Consider the following 21,996-nt stretch of genomic DNA (forward strand, 5'->3'; position numbering starts at 1 on the left):
CGAAAAATAGTAAATGACAACTGTACAAAAAATGAGGAATAACGTAGTTAATACGTACATATTAGTATGAACAACGCTCTTTCATTAATAAAATAAAAATAAAAATGTACAGTTTAAATTCAAAAAAAGAAGAAAAATTAAATAAATTATTTTTTATAATTACCTAATTTTATTATTTAAAAATGTTTAATTATATTATTTTAACGATTCAGTTTTAAGATACAAAAGATACGCTTGTGGAAGACCTTTTATTAGCTGATTATGCATAATTATCCTCTATGCTAACGGTTATAGTTAATTGTGTTAATTAACCTCTATGAAGAGAACGCAAAGTTAGCTCCAAACATATATTTTTTAAGCTAAATTTCCAGTCGTTTTAAAATCTAGACGTTAACATTTTAAAAACTTTTATTATGTTTTATTTTGCTGATAAAATAAATTTATTGAATAATAAAGCAAACTGAAATTCTCCATTAAAATAAGAAAAAAAAAATTATATTTTGAAATAGAGAATAGCAGAAATTCTTTTCTTATTGTGTAGTATTTAAAATTCGTATTTCAATGCTAAAGTTCTCAAAGGTTTATATTTATCTTTTAAAATATCTTTTTAATATTTATTATATTATAAGCAGCTATTTTAATACTAAGAAAATATGTAGACTAAAATTAGATGATCATCCTTTAACCTTTATGTTTTTGTTAAAGTTAATAATTTATTTAATTAAAGGTTATTAGAAGAAATACGTATTTTTAACAAAGTTTAATGTAAAAATAGCCGAACATCTAATAAATTAATATTACAATCATAAATAAATCTTTGAACTTTTTTACGGTTTTTAATTTTTCAACAATCCATAAATTTAAGATAAATATTTTAGTTTTAAAGATTCAAAAGTGAATAAAAATAAATCTTTTACTTTTGGAAAAGACTAATCATTCTAATCATTATTTCTACTCCTCACTCACGATGAACTCAGCATATCCTGCTAAAATATTTAACCGTAAATTGAATCCAAAGCAAACTATTAAGTTTATAATTAAAATAAAAATGAATTAAATTTCACATTCTTCATAAAGTATGGGGACACTTAATTGTGGGTTGAATTGAAATTTATTTCTTTTGATAATAAATCTAATAACAGGTAGTCTAAAAAGTATTGAGCCTTTTGCGCACGAGATAGCGTTAGCAAAAATCGAGGAAGACTGGCATGTAAGCAGTCATGACATTACAGATGGCCTAAACATGCATCACCAAATAACGTTAAACCATTTGGAGAAAGTTGGCTACAAAAACAAGCTCGACGTTTGGTTGCCACACGATTTGACTCAGAAAAATTTACTCGATCGAATTTCTATCTGCAAATCTCTACTGAAACGTAACGAAATCGTGGCATTTCTGAAACGGTTGATCACGAGTGATGCAAAATTGTATAACCTATCACAGAAATGCGAGAAAAAGATCGCGGTCGAAGCGACGAAAAACTCCACAGTCTTTGGCAAATCCCACACAGATGCCCAGTAAGGTTATGCTGTGCGTTTGGTAGGATTTAAAAGGAATCGTGTATCACGAGCTGCTGCCGACCGGCAGAACGATAGACTCAGACCAGTACTGTCGACAATTAGCGCGATTGAACCTAGCATTTCAAAAGAAACTGCCTGAACTGGTAAACAGAAAGGGTGTTGTCCATCAAGTTGACAATGTAAGACCGCATACATCTTTATCCACCCGTCAGAAATTGAGATAACCTGGGGGTATATCCAACGCATAGCCCAGACCTGGCACCGTTAGACTATCATTCGTTTCGGTCTCTGCAGAACTTTCTGAATGGTGTTTTTCAAAAGAGGCATGTGAAAACCAAATGTCACAATTTTTTTTACCAGAAACCACAGAATAGTCATAACATTATAGCCACAGCATTATATTGTTACCGGAAAAATGGAAGATCATATAAAAAAAATGGTGCATATATAGCCCATAAAATGGTCCACATATGCAGCATTTCTCTCTTTCTTTTTTATTTGTTGTTTTTTTATTTTTCATTTCCGCAAAAATAATTTAATTTTGAAGAAACTTGGTGAAAGTATATCTTTCTGTGTTTTAAATAACAAATTTTTTTGATGTCAATTTTCGCCGGAAATCGCAATAATACAATTTTACACCACTTTTCAACCCCCCCAAATCAACCTCCACCATCACCGCTCAAGCATTTATTTTTTTAATTACAATTGTATCTATGTAGTTATATAACAACAATAGTGATAGCATATTCAATATAACAATACAAAAATTAAAACAAACTTTTCAATTGGAAAATTACATTTACAGTAATGTGAAGAATGAATCTGACGTGCTTTAACGAGTTTGTTAATATCAGGCTCGAATTTACTTAAAAACATCCGTAAGTCGACGTGATCGGTAACATGCAGCCGATTCTCTTTTTGGTAACAACACTAAATCCACGTTCAGTCAAATATGACGACGGGAATGCTATCAGAAATCGTTAAAACAATCGTTGCGGGATTGCGGGATTGGCTTTTGCAGCCAAAATTCTTAGTAGCCATACATAATTTTTGCCTTTTTTTTAATCAGCGATCGCCATCCTAAACCGTCTGAACGCTCACAATTTTCTGTGGGCCTTCTACCGCCTCCCTGAAGGCCTCCAGCTCCTACAAGGAAGCGTTATCGCCCAATTTGAGAAGGAATGATCTAGACATTGGTAGTGAAAGCAACTGTTCTGTTCTTTTCTGACAGAATGGTGAACTTGCACAGGAAATGGACATATAATCCAAATCTCAAGTAATTGTTTAATAATAATAATATTATCTCTTCGTACAAATTTATCATTTCTAACATCAGCAGAGAACAAAAATTGATCTTAATAGGTCAGTAAATGGTAGGGCTAATTCGATTTGCGTTTAATATAGGATTTAGAATTATAATTAAATTAGGGTGGAAAAAGATAAAGTTTTATGTTAAATAAAATACGGCTTGTTCATTTTTAGCACTATTATTATAAGTCGAGAACTTCCCAATGGAAGACGTTAAGCATTCATGATTCGTATTTCTTTCGCTTGGCATTCTTCTTTTACCTCCAAAATTCTTTCATTCTTTCAGAAAGGCCTTCTTCCGTTCTTCAGACCATTTCGGACGATGTTGTTAAGGCTGCAGCGCTCTTGGTTTAACTTCCCATTTATCTATTTTATTTCTGTATGTGTTTCTGTCTATGATCCCGTCCAGCGTAATTCCGGCATGTTATAAATATTTTCGTGTTTTTGCGAGCCAGGGAATTGCAACTTTTAATGATAAGTACGCGATTATTATTATTATTGTTTTAGTGTTCAATATTTTCTAGTATTTATTTAACTTAAACCTATTTTAAAATTTTAAATTGTAACGTATTTTGTTTTAATTTTAGTTCAATTTTATAAGCTTTATTTAAACAATCTTTAGTTTATCTTCTTAAATAAAATTAAACAGCGGATGTTGATTGAACAAAGTAAATACAAATACAGCGCACCTCAGCTGCGTTCATTTTACGCGAAATGAGGTTTTATTGTAGTAACAGACTAGTCTTCAGTAACACCACTTTTCCCCTTTCCCAAAAGCTAAATTGTGGTCTACGTTATATACATATATGTAAGATCTAACATCGTGGTGTTAACTTTGAGATAGGTGTTTTAAAGTCTGGACCGGTAAGTGTCTTAACACGATCAGCTTTTGATCAATATTTATACAGTAGTAGTCGTTTTATGCACTTATAAAGTGTAACTAACCCTTTCAGATGCCTATGTATAATACTAACCTGCAAGCGAAGAATAGAACACCTGTGTCTCACCTTTACTGTTACTCTCCTTAGGTGTAAACCTATAAAGTCACATAACTGTGTACACACTGGTATCGGTGTATTGACCCGAGGAAAGTACTAATAGCTTATGTTATTATATAATGAAATTTGTAAATTTAGTACAGCCTTTCTCAGCTATGACCTTTGACTTAGCTATTGTATGTAAGATCTTACGTCATTATTTGTTTTATTTTCTATTTAAACAGTATTTGCTGGGAATTTCTAAATATGCAAACTTATGAGGCGTTATAATTTACCAGATGATCTGTTTAAACTATATTCCGATATGAATTTAATAAAGTAATTTTAATACGTAGTAAAACATATATACAGTAGAATTTTAAAAACTTTGTAATACGTAAATATATTTTATGTAATTAAATAAACTTATTATTTACTTTACAGCTTTCTTTTTTAGATAGTAAATATTATCATTTTTATATAAAATGACTACTGAACGGAATAAATGTTGTATTTAATTCTAGAGTAAGAGGATTTTAATTATATACATATTTTCTATACTTGTGTTTATTTTCTGACTGAAGATAATATTTCTCTCGAGAAAATAATAATAATAAACAGCACAAAACTATATTTAATGAACAAGTAAATTTTAAACACGATAACTGGCAAAGGGAAATAATTAATTTAATTAAAATTATTCAACATAAAATTAAAATATCTATAAAAATTATGGTATAGAAACAATAGCGTTATTGTCCGCCATAGATTATTATAACATAAGAATAGTCTATTTTATAACAGTAATCTAGATTACTGTTGTAAAATAACAGTAACAATATATCTATCTATAATTTTGTGTTTTTAATAATATTAGGTAGATTTCATAAGAAAGCTACCTGTTGTAACGGGTACCATGATTCGAATTCCGAAAAATGTCTTCATATCTTCGCGTTTCACATCCCCCAGACCCCAAAATCACCGTTAGTTCAAAGGTTTATATATATATATATATATATATATATATATATATATATATAAATTTTTTGTGGACACGATAACTGCCGTAATTTAGCGCCAATCACTTTCAAATTGTTCCCTAAAAACAACTCGTCCCAAAATCTCGGACGATTTGTTAACAGCCAAAATTGGACCATGTGGATGGAAATGGGGGGACTTTTTCGTAAAAACAAAATAATGCTATAACTTTCGTATTAAGTAAAATATCGAATCACCTTTAAAGTTCCAGCTATTTTTTTGATAAGGGTCTGAAACTTATATAATTAAAGTTTATGGATATCACCAATCACTGGCCCAGCGGGTAGAAAAATTGGGTTTTGAAGTCAAAAAAAATCATACCTGCCTTAATAGGCACAGAATTGAATCTGTTTAAAGTGGTTGTTAGTACTGTATTACCTAAAACTTTTTTTGAAACAATTTTTGATATGACAAACCCTTAACGGCAAGGGGTGAAAAAAATATTGCTGGAATTGTAAGAAGATTGTAAAAAGTTTCCCATGTTTTGCATACAACAAGGGGCTTGTTGTATGCAAAACATGGGAAACTTTTTCACATGCATCCATTGTTGTATTTACTAAATTTGAAGTTTTTCTTAACTTTAAGGTGAAAATCTTTTTCCATCCCCTACTTAGCACCGGTGAAAACTACCTCAGCTTTCAGGCTTGCAGAAAGGGATTTTTTTTTAGTTTAATTTCATATTCAAGGTTCTATTAAAGCAAAAAATTTTTGCAGAAGTATTTAATGCAGAAGAAAACCAAAGCAGAGAAGAAAAATTAATTTTATAATATTCGGCCTTGTATTTTGCTATTGGAATGGAATTTTTTAAACTGCTCTATGTAATAATTAGCCCAAACCATCGAGTATACGAAATGTGCATCAGAGCAAAGGTATCCAGCGTTTTTTTTTCAGTTTATAATTAATTGCATTCTTACTTAAATGCGATTAGGAATAATTAATATATGTAAATATAAAATAATATATAAATTATAATTATGTATTTTACCGGTAAAACATGAATTATTATTGCATACCTCACATCGAAATAAGAAGAAATATTTGATTTATTTTAAATTTTACAGCTTGGGTTAAACCTATTGCAGCATAATCATTTATTAAATTACAATTTGCAGTTAAATGATAGAGAAAAATAGATAAACGAATGAAAAAATAATTTCAAATATATATTACTTTTATATAGAAATGCATCAGCTTAGATATAAGTTATAACTAAATCAATAATAGATAGGTGTGGTGTTTCAGCTCTGAATTCACAAGAGATGCTAAAGAAATGGTTGTTTGGTCCGATGCATTACATTATGTAACTGTCGTGTTAATTTTTTACAATACGTTTTGCCAGTTGTGAAAAGAGTAGGCGTAAACAAACATTGCGAACTTAGGGTCGGCTCTGTTCCATTTTTAACCCATCTATTATTCTTTATTTGCTTCTTTTTTAATTCCTATTTTATCTTCTTTCTTTTTTTTAATTCGTTTTGTTTAACCCCGATTATGTAAATTTTTAAAACATTTATCGCACAAAAAAATTAAATTAATAATACATAATAAATGATATATATTTAAATAAACTTATTATTTATGGTAGTTTTTTTTTTTGAGAAGCTGAGAATAGAAGTTATTTCATTTTCATATGAAATAACTTCTGACCGGAATAATGTTATGATAACATTGTTAAGACGATGTCGGGTTCTTTCAACAACAAAAAAACTTCACCCGTTTCTACGCTACGTAATACTTATTAAAATTACCATTGTATAAGAAGCTAGAATTCTATTTTATTTATGTCAATCAATTTTTTACACCGTATTACTCAACTAAAAGAATGCAATAAATAATATGAACCAATAATTTAACAAGAGAAAGTAATGAAAAATGTTTAAACAGTGCAAAATAATGTTGTATACCATTAAAAGGAATCGTAGCTTAGGATTACGCTTTTTATTATTGGTACTAACTAAAGATTGTTAAAGCTTTGATTTTTTATTATTATTACTATTATTATTATTATTTGTAAATTGAGAAAGTAATTATTTTTTATTAATCACTTTTCCTCAGTAAATTATGTTTCTATTTATAAAAATATTTTAATTTGTATAAAAAAACGTTCTTTTTTTAAACTAAGTGATACAACAAACATAAATAAAATTTACTGAAAGAAGGCATGAAACGATAAAAATGTTGAAAAAATGTTCAATAAATACATATTTTCTGAAATGAATATATTTTATAACTGTAAAAAAAAAATCCGGACGTTATCGCTGACAGTATGCATTATACAATCATCTCCAATTCAGTAGTATAATTAAATAAAGTATAAAATGTATAATGAATTTTGATCGATGGAAAATGTTTACGCAATTTTTTTAAACAATGAATCTCTATTTTCTGTTTACCCTCCAGAAAACACCGTAAGGTATTACTTCAAAAGATGAATGAGGATGATATGTATGAAATATGAATGAAGTTTAGACTTGTACAGTCTCAGGTCGGCCACTCCTGAGAAGTGTGATTAAATGAAACCCAACCACAAAAAAACACCGGTATCCACGATCTTGGTGGTAAACTGGTAATGGCAAATCAGCTGATTTTGAAGTTAAGAATTCTAAGGCTGAAATCCTAGTAAAGGCAGTTACTTTTATACGGATTTGAATACTAGATCGTGGATACCGACACATTAACCACCGTGGATACCGTGGATTAACCACACATTTCAGGAATGGAAAACCTAAGATTGTACAAGACTACACTTCATTTACATTCATACATATCATCGTCACATAGCCTGTGAAGTAATACCTTACGGTGATTCCAGAGGCTAAACAGAAAAAAAAGATGGCGTAGTAAAGAAAATGAAATGTGATAACCATAATTCTAGTGTTAATTTGTACAGCAAACTTTTTGGGTCCTCATAGAAGTAATTTAAGTTTTTATTGCAGAAATAATTTTTCGCTTTCCACTTTGCAAAATCTAAATAGTTCAAGAATTGTTAGTTCAAATAGATGCTTCTGTCAAACATTTTACGTGACTACATTTTATAGTTTAGTTATACAAAAAACTAACAAATGATCACCAAACACATGATAATTCCTTTCCTTTACTGACTCATGTTCAGCTTTCACATTAGTATATAATTATGCGTTATTCGAATATTAAGAAAAATAGGTCAATCGGCCACGGATATGCTAAAAATATACCAAGAAACTGCAATTCACATCAGATAATTATTAACAGTCCGGCATAGCCGGACTTGCCTCCCAAGTGGCGTGAGGCAAGAGGCAAGACAGAGACCCGATTACTGCGGTGGGGCCCAGACCAGATGAATAAAAGATTCGCCCCCTGGGTTGAGTATTGCTTGAATGCCGACGGATCGGACGGAACAGGAGAAAAAAAAATACTTAAAAACCCTGTAAATAATTTTTCATATAAATTTATAGTCCACCGTAAGGTACTACTTCAGAGGATGAATGCGGATGATATGTATGACTGTAAATGAAGTGTAGTTTGTACAGTCTCAGTTCGACCATTCCTGAGGTGTGTAATTAATTGAAGTCCAACCATCAAAGAACATCGGTATTCACGAGTTAGTATTCAAATCCGTATAAAAGTAACTGGCTTTTAGTAGGATTTGAACCTTAGAACTCTCGACATCGAAATCAACTGATTTGCGATGACGAGTTAACCACTAGACCAGCCCGGTGAGTTTAAACATTGAATCAGTACTTTCAAATAAAAGTTCTTTAATTGACTATTATGATTTACCAAATTGTTCTCGTTTTGTGCTTTCATGCTCCAATTAAAAATTTATTTTACAATTTGCAAATAAAAAATAAATTTTTACTTCACAGAAATAGTCAATCTTGTTTTAACAGGAAATATTTTAAATAATTATAAAAAATTAGGATATAAAATAAGAAAAAAATTACTTTTTGATGTTATATACTACGGTAAAAATGATCAAACAAGTTCATTAATTGCGGTTTTTATTTGTCTAAAAATTTCTTGAGCAAAGTTAAGAATTATTTTCGTTGAAACTGGCATTGAAACTGAATTCTTTGATGAAGAATGTTGGATGTTTGAATTTTGAGTATGTTCCCAAGAAAAAATTAATAAAACTGTTATTAAAGCTAGTTTCCAAACACTTTGTAACTGAGATCGATTGTTATTATAGACATCACCCTAAACTTTGACGTAAAGATATAAAAAATTCCAAACACATATTTGAACAAAAAATCAAAAAAAAATCGATTGACTGGAAAAATAAGTTTAGCTTTTTGAAAGTTGAGACCGTACAGAAAAACATTTTTAAAAACTTTATAAACACAAAATCAAAGAAAGTTGCTAAAAATTAAAGATAAACATTTATGTAGCAAAAAATAACGAAACGTTTAAAAAATTAATTGAGAAAAAAATGCTTAGAAGCTGATATTAATAATATTATTTTTATTTTCCTAATGTGTATTTTCACTCTGTTCAACTACCGAATAATAAGAACCCCCTCATGACCCAATGAAATGAGGATGATCTGAATAACATGTAGTCTTATATCCACTCAGGCCGACCAGTCCTGAGACGTATGTTTAATTGAATCCCAACTATCAAGGTATCCACTGTCTAATATTCAAATCCCTATAAAAACTGACGTTTGCTTGGAATTGAACTTCAGAACCTTCGACTTCGAAAATAAGCTAACAACTGATTTGAGACGACGATTTAACTACTCGACCAGCTCGGTGAGCTTTATTAATAATATAACTAATTTTATATAATAATTGTAACTGCAAAAAGTTAGCGTTTTTTAGGTTACGAAATTAAGAAAATTAATGCGGACGGTATGTCCTTCAAGTAACTTGCAGAGCGAAAAGTTAATGCATTTAATTTTACGCTTGGAAGCGATTCATTATATAACAAAAAATAAATTTTTTTGTTATAATAATTTTTTGTTATACAGTCCAAGTAAAGGACTGTGGATTGTATATTAAAACAGATTTTTTTTTTTTTTTTTAAATTTGATACGGTAACTAATTTCTAATTCGGTTATTTGATTTAGTTTTCATTTAATCTCATTAATTCATTTTTATTGTCAAGATTATTAAGTATTATTAAAAATTAAAATAAAATATTATATACTTAATGTTCTGCTGACAATGCTGTAAAAAAAACATGTAAAATTTTTCTGTTAGACAATCGAGACGCATTACTCTAGATCTAGCTCGTGAAAGCCGATTTGGTTTATACAGATTTTCTCTTTTCCCTGTTAGAATATGGTATAGAAACATGCAACTTTGATCAAACTGATAGTAAGATGTACTCTTGAACTGTGGTGTCGATGGCAAGTCCTAAATTAAACAACTTTCCCGAACGCTTAGTATAAAGTTATGACGTGAAAATGAGTGCCACTGTTTGCGATTGAATGTTACATTAGCCTAGGTAAAGCTGGTAGTAGGAGATTGGTGAGTACTTATGTTGATAGCGCTCTCTTACATTTATTTATTAACTGCCATTCAATAGCTACGTTTTATTATTTTTCTGATGAGTTTCAGTGTTAATAATTAGCTTCATTATATTAATAAATAAACGATCTGATCTATCTTATTCTTCAATCGTTTTCCTCTTAAAGCGTAAGTAATTTTAATTACTGAATATTTTGTTTAAAATACTAAAGTAAATTTAAATAAATTAATACTTTAAAAAAATGTAATTACTCTTAGAAGTAATCTAACTATTCTTTGCGTCCAAGTAAAATAAGAGCAAAAAATTAAATACGCCCTATTATACCCCTTAATAAGTCATCTTTCCTTATTCACCAGTGATCATCATAGCATATTATTATTTGATCGTAAAACATTTTTAAAAGTTGTGATGCATATCAAAGGATTTACTTTTCATTGAAATAATTTCTTTTCTAATTAATATTCAGCTGTTGTTTTGAACTTTAACTGTATTTCTTTTAGTATTGTTGATTAATACTTTTTTCTAAAAGTATAAAAGATAAAAGATATTGTACCAAGTGTTGATTGATTACATGACAGACTTTTAAAGAAAAATACATTGTATATGACATTTTATTTGTTTAATATTTGGTTTTTCGCTTAATTGATTGACCGGACTAAACTATAGGCTATAATGCTGTATGTATACATGAAACAGCTATCAACTATTCCGATTGACGATGGTGAGATCTGTTTACTAACCACTAAGAAGCATGGGCCACTGGTACCTTTAAACAGGGTCGCGAGAAAATTATCTCCTGGAAAATTAATAAGAGGGTGAAAAAGGGTGTTTTCCTTGTCAGTCCTTAAAAAACTAACAGTGTTAAGGACAGTGTGACAACTAGAATTTCAAATATGTTAGATATTTTGAAAAAAATTAACGGCGTAATAACTAACTTAACGTTTCTGGAAATGATACGCTATTATATATTTTATGTAATAATTTTATTTACTAATATGTACATAAAATATTTCAAATCAAATTTCGTAACCAATTTGTTATTTTTCTCTTCAAATTTCGAAAATCTTGCCAACATTTCTATACTTAGTTATTTGGTTTTAAAATTTAATTTTTGATTAATTTCCATAAATTAATTTTTTGACAATTCAGAAAGTTAATTATAAAATTATAAAGATAATTTATTTTTTAATTGTAAAATAGAGACAATACATGAGTTGGTACTTGAGATAACTCCTGTTGAGAAAAACTTAATGTGCTGAACGATAAGATGAAATTTATTAATAGCAAATAAGATTTTGTTAAGAATAAAACGGGTCGAAGTAAAAAAAAAAGTGCAGTTACTAACAAATGAGTACTATTGTATAAAGATTAAAACAAAAATATTGAAATTGGCTAAAATCAATCGATGATTAAAAGTAAATAAAGACAAGGGACGCATGTATTTATTTGAATCAATCCTGTAATGTTTGTCCAGTTTAGATCTGCCTGCATTTAAGACCTTTGTTGAACAATCAGCCGAACTAATGTTTCTATTAGGAAACTAAATCATTAAGAGCAGATAGTACGGCTGTGAGAAACTTAATAATGTCATTTAAATAAGTTTTACAATCCTATGCGGCAGACAAATAAATCGTGAATGTCAGAGTATAAGTAATGAGATTACAGAGAGAAATTATGCCTTTTAACTAGAACATGTATTAATATGAATTAAAAATTCGTGCAAATAATCAATTAACGATAGGGGAAGAAGTAATGACTTATATTTTAGAGAAAATTATTAAAAAAAAAAAAATTGAGATACAATGATTATTGCTTAAATTGTAAAGAGTGATTATGATGATTTGCCAACGAGTGACAACCTTTCAGATAATAGAAAAAAAGTACGAACCTTAAGATAATAGATCCAAATAATAGATAAAAAATCTTAGGTTCTTGACGTACAACTGCTGCATTAGATAGTTCAGTCTATACTATTATAGCAGATGACAAAGAAAGGCAGAAGAACTTAATAGAATTCGGCTCCATTTTAACAGGGTCAGAAATCAGAAGCTATTATTAATTAAAAGTAATATTCTCAGGTTCTTTTATGCCTAACTCTTAGTTTCTTTCTGAATGACAGTTATTTTCGAATCTTTCATGTCAATCGCCATCTAAACTTCAAAACTTCTACAGATCATAGAACGTGACTTAAATCATACAAACTTTCGTCAAATATTTTAGTTTTATTTTATCAATATATGAAAGCAGTAGGAACAAAAAGTTTCCTCTGACACATGTAATGTGAAAAACAAAAAAATATTTATAATATATTTTGTAATAAATCGCTGAAAATATGTAATGCTAAATGTACAATAATAAATACATATTTGTAAAATATAAATAAAAAATACTAAACACAATGTTAATTCGATAGAAGAAAATCAAATATTCAAGGTTTTTGATTTGTATAACTAGAGCAATGACTCCTCGTATTTGATGACCTTGGCAAGATGAAGGAAAAAACAATAGTACACCCATTGGTATCTCAGCAATCCAAAACAGATTATGATGATTTGAAGTGATAAATAACATTATCAGCACTCTATAATATATATATATATATATATATATTTATTCAATAAAATTATGTTACCAAACAGGAAAGTAAAGATCAGGGAGTGACATCAATTTATTTATCAGTATTTTATATATATCGCAAATAAAATATTTTAATTGCAATTTACCGTTTATAATACTACACTAATATCACCCCGATACGTGGCTATTTTGGCTTTTATTATTTAAAGTTTTGAGTTCGAATCACAGTCAGTTTGACATTTTTTCAAGCTCTACAAAAATCCGTTTTTCACCATAAAAGTAAAGTATTTTGGTTTTAAGAGGTGAGGTATAATTTTTTTAAGAAAAAACTTTTTCTGAATTATTTATACAAGCATTGTAGGTAACAAATATGGTATAATAAAGTTGTCTCTGAAATGCTTCTGAAGAAAATCGAAATTATTTTTTTTCGCGATAACCCAACAACTTAACGAATTTTTAAAAAAGTTGATATGATCTATGCTCCATACGAGTATATAGAAATATTTGAACCAAATTAAAAAAAAAAAAAACAAAAAAAAAACAGTTTTGTCAGTTCTAAGATATAAGGCCAAAAACAGTGTGATACACATATGTACGCACATATATTCATTTGTTTTTTTTTTCTGGTTAGATGAACTATTTGGATCCTAAAAAGTAATGATTTGAAAATATCCCATACCCCATTTTTGACATTATGACTATATGTTCCCCTTTAATATATCTAATTCTAATTATATTCGCCGGGAAAGTAAAAATGAACGGTTTACATTGTCTTAAATAGGTAGATAATAAACTAATTTATAATTATAATTTTTATTATTATTATTATTATTATTATTACTACTACACTAACAAAAGCTGACAACGTAGGACTTGTAGGACTTTCCCGCCACGCGGCTTTTTTTCTGATGCACGGCTTACACACAATTAAAAATATTTGTCATTTTATTTAAATATAATATGTTTGGTTTATTTAATTCAATGATTCTGACTAAAACGCGCGCGTATACCGTATTTCATTCGCGCGGATGTGGCGATACTAGCGGCCACTTTAAATACTTTTTTACACTTTAAATATTATTCATTTATTTAATTCTACCGTTCACCTATATTATAGCTCACCTATTATTATAGCTGGTGCCGGAGGGTAAACAGAAAAAGAATGACGATTACAACAGCTATCCGTCATGCTACACTAGATTGTCGTGAGAGAAGCTACTAATGACAAACTGTACCCACTTAGCCACTAGTTATTTTAGTGCATTTTTTGGGTTGAGGTGCGATTTTGCAAATTTTTTTTGGAAATATTATTATGTTTTAATTGTTATTAAATGTGTCAAAGAAAAATAAGACCTTAATTAAACGAAATCTACAGGTGCTGAAGGAGGGCGACCTACTCTACAACCTCACCCTCTTGACTTTTTAAGTTGAAAATTTAATGGCATAGATTCCCCATACAAAGATGTAATCTGACCAAGTTTGATCAAAATCGGTCGAGTAGTTCTGGAGATATAAGGTGATTTAGACCCCGAACACACATACGTACAGACGAAGATCCGGAAAAATTCCGTCCGCTTTTTTGGGTTCCTTAGGGGTCAAAACGTAAAGATCTGGTGAAAAACGCATATGTCCAAATTGGACCGATTACCAACTTCTATAGCTATAGCTCTGCTACAGCAATAGGCGGGAAAGTAAAAAAATAAAAGTAAATTTAATTAATAACTAACGAAATAAAGCAATAGTTAATTTGTACGATAAGATTTAAAATATTTTCTAAGTAATGGAGTATCTTTTACATAAAATATTATTTATTACAGTAGATATTTACAGTGATAAAACAACCCCAAAAAATTATGCGCTCAAATAGATATGTACTTATATATTTGTGCGCGTGTGCATAGATGTGTGTACTATTATTATTACACTGTAAATATAGTCGAATAGATATTTACTTCTTGCTATTTATTTGTGCGTACGTACACAGGAATATTGTACGTATTATTACTATTATACGCATCTATATAGTACATGCGTATAATGCGTATGTGCGTATACATGCGTATACGTATACAAACATGTACGTACGTACTATTTTGTATAAACTATCACAAACACTATAAAAATAACTTTTTTGTTTCAGACATCATAAAAAGTAATAGCGCACAAACAAAAATGTCAACTAGAAAAAAAAAACCTTATAAATTTTCAGTAAATAAATTGAATTTTTTCTAAATTATAATATTTCAATGTAAGCTATTAAAATTTTTTTACAAAAATATTTATTTTTACTTTTGAAATAGATATTTTTTTAATGTTTTACATTAACTCAATCCAATACAAAATAAGAAAGTAAGAGGTAACATGTTCTTAAATGGATAAAAAATAGGTAGATGTATATTTACTTATTAACTGCAGTTTGTGCAGTACTACAGGAGATTAAGGTGTAAGCACTTAAATAAAATAATATAATCGATCAGTGAATTACGGGATAATTAAATGGTTGAATTGTATAAATTTGAGTAAATATTATCAGGAAGCGTGGAAGTAAAGATATCAATTAGTTAAAGAATTTAAATTAACGTTATTTTTTTTTTTTTAATTTGTATACAAACATTTTTTAATATAATGTACAATTGGAAGTTCGTTTTTGTAATTATTTTGTTTACGGAACTCTTTCTTTAACGATATGATAGCCAAGAATATTACTTTGAGTTTATATATGTAGGAGTATAATATAAATTTTTCTGAGCAAAGAAATATTTTCTGTTAAAATAAAGGTATTATTATTATATATTGATTAATTGTTAGATCGGTTACTAAATAATTATTTCCTTTTAAAATTACTAAATAATGTTAAATAAACAAAGATATTTTTAAATTTCTACATAGGGGATCATGAAAGTGATCGGAATGCTGAAATCATATTTCTAGAAACCCTCTTAATAAAGAATGGAATAAAAGGGTAAAATTAAAAAAAATCACATATACGAGTACATAAAGTGTATTCATGAATTTATATCGTAAAACAATGCGCTCCATCCTTATTAAAAAGGAATTTGGTTTGTTTTTAGTTTAAGTAAATATTGACCGGGGGAGTTTTGTCGTAAAAAATTTTTTTACTTCCTATCCGAGTTAATGTTTTAGATTCCAAACACATAAAGAATTTAAACAGACCAACAAAAACAACTTCTTTACATTTTATTATTGTTTTATACACGTAAGTATAAATAAAATAAGTTTTGTTTATATTTTTATACCGCATGCAAAGTAGAAACTGTACGCTTAATTTATAAAATATTTACATTAAAAAAAGTATATGTAGAAAATAAAAGTAAAGATAAAATTTATAAATAAAAAATTATTTGCTTTTTAATTTTATCTTCAAAGCTTACATGGAAATTCCATCAAAAATGTTATTTATTTAAGTTTTATTTGCGGGCTTTCCGACTGTAAATATAAACTCAAAGGACAATCGATAGTATACTTTACTGTTTGCAAACAGCTGTGACTGTTAGTTTAATAATTATTTATATATCTTAGTCAATCTATTCTTATTTGTATGCGACATATCCTTAATACAGTAGGCTTCATGAAAGAAAGTGTTTGTTTTTGAATTATATATTACATTTAATTTGTGGAAAAAATGAATTTTGTTCAATAGCATCTGTTTATAAATTACCCCTTGGAGTTATGAGTGGTGGTAGGGGTTTTTGAAAGTCCGATTATTTGTGATGCAAGAAAATATAACTGAATATTTATATCCAAAATCAAAAAATTTGGATATTAATTAAAAGAATGGTAGTACCAAAATCTAGAATTACCGTATTCTTATGTATTATTTCATACATATATTAAATATTTTTTAACAAGTTTTACGTAAAATTTGTTTTTCTTCTCCAAACTGAACTTGATTCTTCTAAAATAGTACTGCTAAGTTAACAGATTTGCTGTTATCTTAGCAAATATTTCTCCATTACAAAGTAAATGTCTATTTTGTCTGAATTAAAATTTTTCTTTTTAATAACAAAATTGTGTGTTTAAATGAACTTACAGGTCATTTGATACTAACTAATTTAAAATGAGATTGTATTGGAATCGCTCTGGAAATACATAGTGTAACAAGACTAGGATAACGAACCTGGATAACGGATTTCTTCCAATTAAGAAAGTATGAGAAAATAACAATGAAAGAAATCCAGAAGGGATCCTTTTCTCAGGCATAAAAGTCCGTTTAACAATCATTCTTTGTAATACTGTCAATTAATCACACATCTACAACAGCTGTTGTTCCATAAGAAAGGTTACCGTACCAAAGTGGAATTTATGGGAAAATGTAAGGGCGCGGATGATAATTCTGACGCTTCAACTGTTAAGGAATGTGGCTGGTTCTGCAGGTCAGGATATATAAACACTGTTTCGGACAGTTTGGGACAGGCAGTATTAAGCGAGAAGTAAGAAGCGAGTAAGAAACGAGATTAAGCGTGTAGTGCTGCAGAGAGTGTTTGACGTGACGTCATAAGAATTCCAGTGTAGACAGTAAGTGAATGCAGGAAGTTGTTCGATGAGTTACTGATAGACATTTAGTTAGCGAGATAAAGTAATAAATTCATTCACAAATTGTTAGGGTAGTTTTCTATTTTAAACAGGGAAGGTGTTTGCAGTAAACGAACTTTAGACTAGTCTTATCCGGTAGTTAATACAATACTAGTTAAATGTATTAATATTAGCGGTCATTATGATGTCTTAATCACTTGAACTGAATTTTGGATTTTACGATTTAACTACCTCTAGATAAATCCTGTCCTTCCTTGAAATTCTCTTTTTTATGTAATTTATTGATTGATTATTATTATTATTATAACTGGCGTTTAATATTTTTATTATTATTGTTGTGGTTGTTATTTACTACTATTATTATTTTTGTCGTTGTTATAATTTTTATAATTATTATTGATTTTCCGTATTCTCTATGTTCTTAAATTAATAAATTGTATTTTTATAAACATTTTTAATTGTTAAAAACAATTAAAATCAATATCCTGATCGGGCCGCGAACACGAGACAATATATATATATGAACACACTAATCAAGAATCAAGAAATTTAATTATTGATTTTTTCTAATTTTTTGTTTTTTATTAATTTAATTGTTAGGCTTTATTTCTTTTTTATTTTGGTTTCATACCACTATTCTTCAAATGGTAAGATGAAAAATGGGTTGTCTGCAGTCTGTTTATTTAAAAAAAATATTTTTTATAAATAACTTTGTTTTTTATTTTCCCTTTTGTTTACCCCCCCTTTTGTTTATTATTTGTTTTTATTTCTATAAACTTGTTGAGAATGGAATTAAGGTAGCTATAAAAATTTAAAGCTGTATTTTAGCTTATAATACAATTGGATGTATGAAATGTTCCCAAAAATCCATAACAGTCTTACAAGCCTAATTTTACCAAACTATTAATTTAATCACATCCATTCTACGATAAAAGTCTAATATCTTAAAAGGGTGTTTAAATAATGTCTACATGCTCGTTCAATAACTGAAGAGGAAAAGCCTGAAATATTAAATATTTTAGGAGACGTATGATGAATAGCATTCAGAAAAATTCCATTTAGTTTTTTTATCATTAATTGTTCTCAACTACACTTTATTTTATTTGATAATTACTGTATACTTTATTTATTCTTTTAAGAAACTACAGGCCAGCTGATCAGTTATAGCACTAATGAGAAATGAATTCTAGTAGTTTTTTTTTAAGCTCCTAGTCTACAGTTAACCTTTGCTTCAGAGGATGAGATGAATGATTTGTAGCGTTTGTAAAAATGCCATGCTTGACCGGGACTGGAACCCGCGACCTACGGATGTGAAGTGGTAGTCTCGGCCTTTCACCCACACCTACAATATATATAGTATGAAGGACAAAGAGGCAACTACTCCAGTTCAAAGATCGGGAATTATTAATGGATGAAAACTTATTTAATACTATTTGCACCTTTATAATTCAGTAAAATATTCTTTTTACTGAGCTATCGGAAACGTGATCAGTTAAAAGAAGTTTTACTATGATTTTATTATATTTAAGTTTCTTTCTCGGAATAAACTCTCTTTTTTCTCCGTATCTCCGTGGGCGAGCGCATAAACGATTTATAATAATAATAATAATAATAATAATAATAATAATAATAATAATAATAATAATAATAAAAAACTAGTGTGATATTTTTCCAGAAGTAATAAGTAATTTCTAATTACTTAGTCCTTTCTTCATATCATTACACCTTTAAAAATTTATTTAAAATGATAATTTTTCTGAGGAGAATGTCTTTTAACATCAAAAAACAAGTGTGCAAGAAAAAGTTAAAAGTAGAATGGTGAAAACGTTACGAACTTTGGTATTTAGCACATGGTCTTAAAAATAACGATTAAAGTAAAAGCTAAAGAAAAATTATAATGACGTCCTTCTAATAAATATTAAAAAAACTACTAGTTTAACTTCACGAAAAAAGTTTGTTGGAAATAAAGGGTGAAGACGATAGATAAAAGTAATATCTTTTAATAATCTTAGAATGCGCTTATTTATCTAGTTAGGAAAACCAAAAGATTTAAAATTGTATAAATCTTTAAAAAATAATTCTGTCGGTAAAATTGTACAGGAATAGCTTCAAGTGCGTATTAATAAAATTAGTAAAGAGAGGCCAACAATTATTTAATTTGTACTTTTAATTAACGGAAGACTTTGTATAAACTATTGTTTAAAGCAAAACTGGTGCATTAAGTTTGCTTTGTAACAATGAATTTAAACTATAAATATAATTATTTATTATTTAACGAATAATAATATTAATTATAAAAACAGAGCATGTTTAATATTAAGAAATTAAAAATTCTAAATTTTATTCAAAAATAAATTACAATTTTAACGGGATTTGAAGCTACATCTTATTGAATGTTAAATTAAGTAGACTCATTTACGATCTAACAATATGAAAAGTAAAAAAAGTAGAAGTATTTTACAAGTAACCAGTTAAATTTGAGTAATATAAATATGGAAATAAATGGGTAAGAAAATGCAATCAATGGGAAAGTAAAACTGCAATGTTTATGTGTAACTTCCATGAATTCTTGTTTCTTAAACCAATATTTGTGCGAGGTAAAAGGATTACTACATGGTTTCGTGCATTAAGAGAATTACGAAAATGGATTAAAGAGTAGCTACGGGGTAAAAGCATTACTTATACATGGTTCGGTGAAAATAAAACGTTACGGTCGATGGAAGTTACTTGTTTTTACTTTATGATAATCTTAGAACTACCCGCTTAAAGATTTTAATTATTACTTAACGGTAAACTAGCAAACGATCAACAAATTTATTTATTTATCCAAATGTAGGTTAGGTTTAAAGAATTCAAAAAATTATGAATAATCTTTGTAACAATTAAAATGGTTATTTGAAAGAAGTTCGAATTACTTATATTTGTTAAGATGTAAGTTTGGATACGTATCAAACTTGTAACTTTTTAACTTAAAATTCACAAAAGATAATCCATTATTTTTAAAATATGTTAAAAAAAAATTATCTTCACGCTGGAATAATAACCTGTGAATGTTGGATGCTATAACAGAACAATCTTGTTGTAGGTGATCTGACACTTTACAAGAATCTTTATGGATCAGCAGCGTCTAATCTGTTAATTGAGAAGATTAGTGCATATTTCATTCACTAAAAAATTTTCATCAAAAAAAAAAAAATAAATAAATAAATTACAGACGATTGGATTTCACATCTTCTTGATGTGCTGAATATATTATTGCTTATTATAACGCTCACTAGGTTTATTCAAGCCCACTATGTTCAGATAATTTTGTGGCTAACAAATGTTAATCTAACAAGGTTTATTCATTACAGAGATTATCAGTATTGTGTACATCATTAATCTAAGACCAAAATTTAAAATAATATTGGTGTAATCAACCACCTGGGTTGGACTAGTGGTGAACGCGACTTCGCAAATCAGCTGATTTCGAAGTCGAGCGTTTCAACGTTCAAATCCTAGTAAAGACAGTTACTTTTATACGGATTTCAATACTAGATCGTGGGTTCTTTGGTGGTTAGGTTTCAATTAACCACACATCTCAGAAATAGTCGAACTGAGACTGTACAAGACTACACTTCATTTACACTCATACATATCATCCTCATTTATCCTCTGAAATATTATCTGAAAGGTAATTACCGGAGGCTAAACAAAAAAAAATAAAAATAAAAGTATTGGTGTAATCAGAGGCTCTACATTACATCTATCAAACTTGTATGAAATTGTATAAAAAACTCGAACACACAGCATGAAGTTTAAACCTTTTTTCAAGAGCTAATACAACTGATAAGCCGAATTCTTTACTCAAAGTAGGAAAGTTTTCTCTACAGTTGCATTAAAGCCTAGTTTTTCATTTAATGAACTAATAAAAGTAATATTTTTTGAATGAAAATTACCCATAAAACAATTTTTTCTTTAAATTATCCTATACGATATGAATCTATACCTGTAACGCAATAATGATGGATATCATGTTTTTATAAAAAAAATAAGCTTCTTTTAATATCAGAAAGATTATGTAATGTGATTCAATTGTAATAGATAATTTTTAGTACCGCTTTCCACAGTTTTCCGCTATCACCAAGAAAGTCAATTTCTGGGCCATAAGAAATGAGACAGGCAAAGATGTTGCCTTTTTTCAAAAAGAGTGGAACATCAAAAATCAGTTTTATTTTTTTTCAGTCATCAAGTAGAACAGTTTTTTAGAGAATTTAAAATTCTCAGAAAATAAGATTATTTATTGTTTCAGTATGATCATATTTTACTCGTAAATGTGTTTTTAGTTTCTAAAATAAAATATTTAGAAAAAATCTGACAGTAAATATATTGGAAATGGAAAAATTATATTCGCAAAGATAAAAATAAATAGTTTTCTATTAAAGTTAAGTTTTAATTTAGATCAGAAAAACCAAGTGTTCTTTTCCTTAAATTAATAATGCATTATTACAAAAAATTGACACACGAGTTTTAAGAGACCAATATTGTTTTTACCGATGGTAATCGTAAATCGATATATTTATGATTGTTTTCC

At 28.5% G+C, this 21,996-nt stretch overlaps 1 protein-coding gene across 1 annotated transcript in view; it reads right to left on the reverse strand.

The window, feature by feature from the left end:
- The window catches only part of LOC142321058 (lachesin-like), a 438,367-nt gene that overhangs the window by 74,246 nt on the left and 342,125 nt on the right, over positions 1-21,996 (reverse strand). The window lies entirely within an intron of this gene.

Source organism: Lycorma delicatula, chromosome 3 (assembly GCF_047948215.1).
Source record: "Lycorma delicatula isolate Av1 chromosome 3, ASM4794821v1, whole genome shotgun sequence".
In the NCBI taxonomy this organism is placed as follows: domain Eukaryota; kingdom Metazoa; phylum Arthropoda; class Insecta; order Hemiptera; family Fulgoridae; genus Lycorma; species Lycorma delicatula.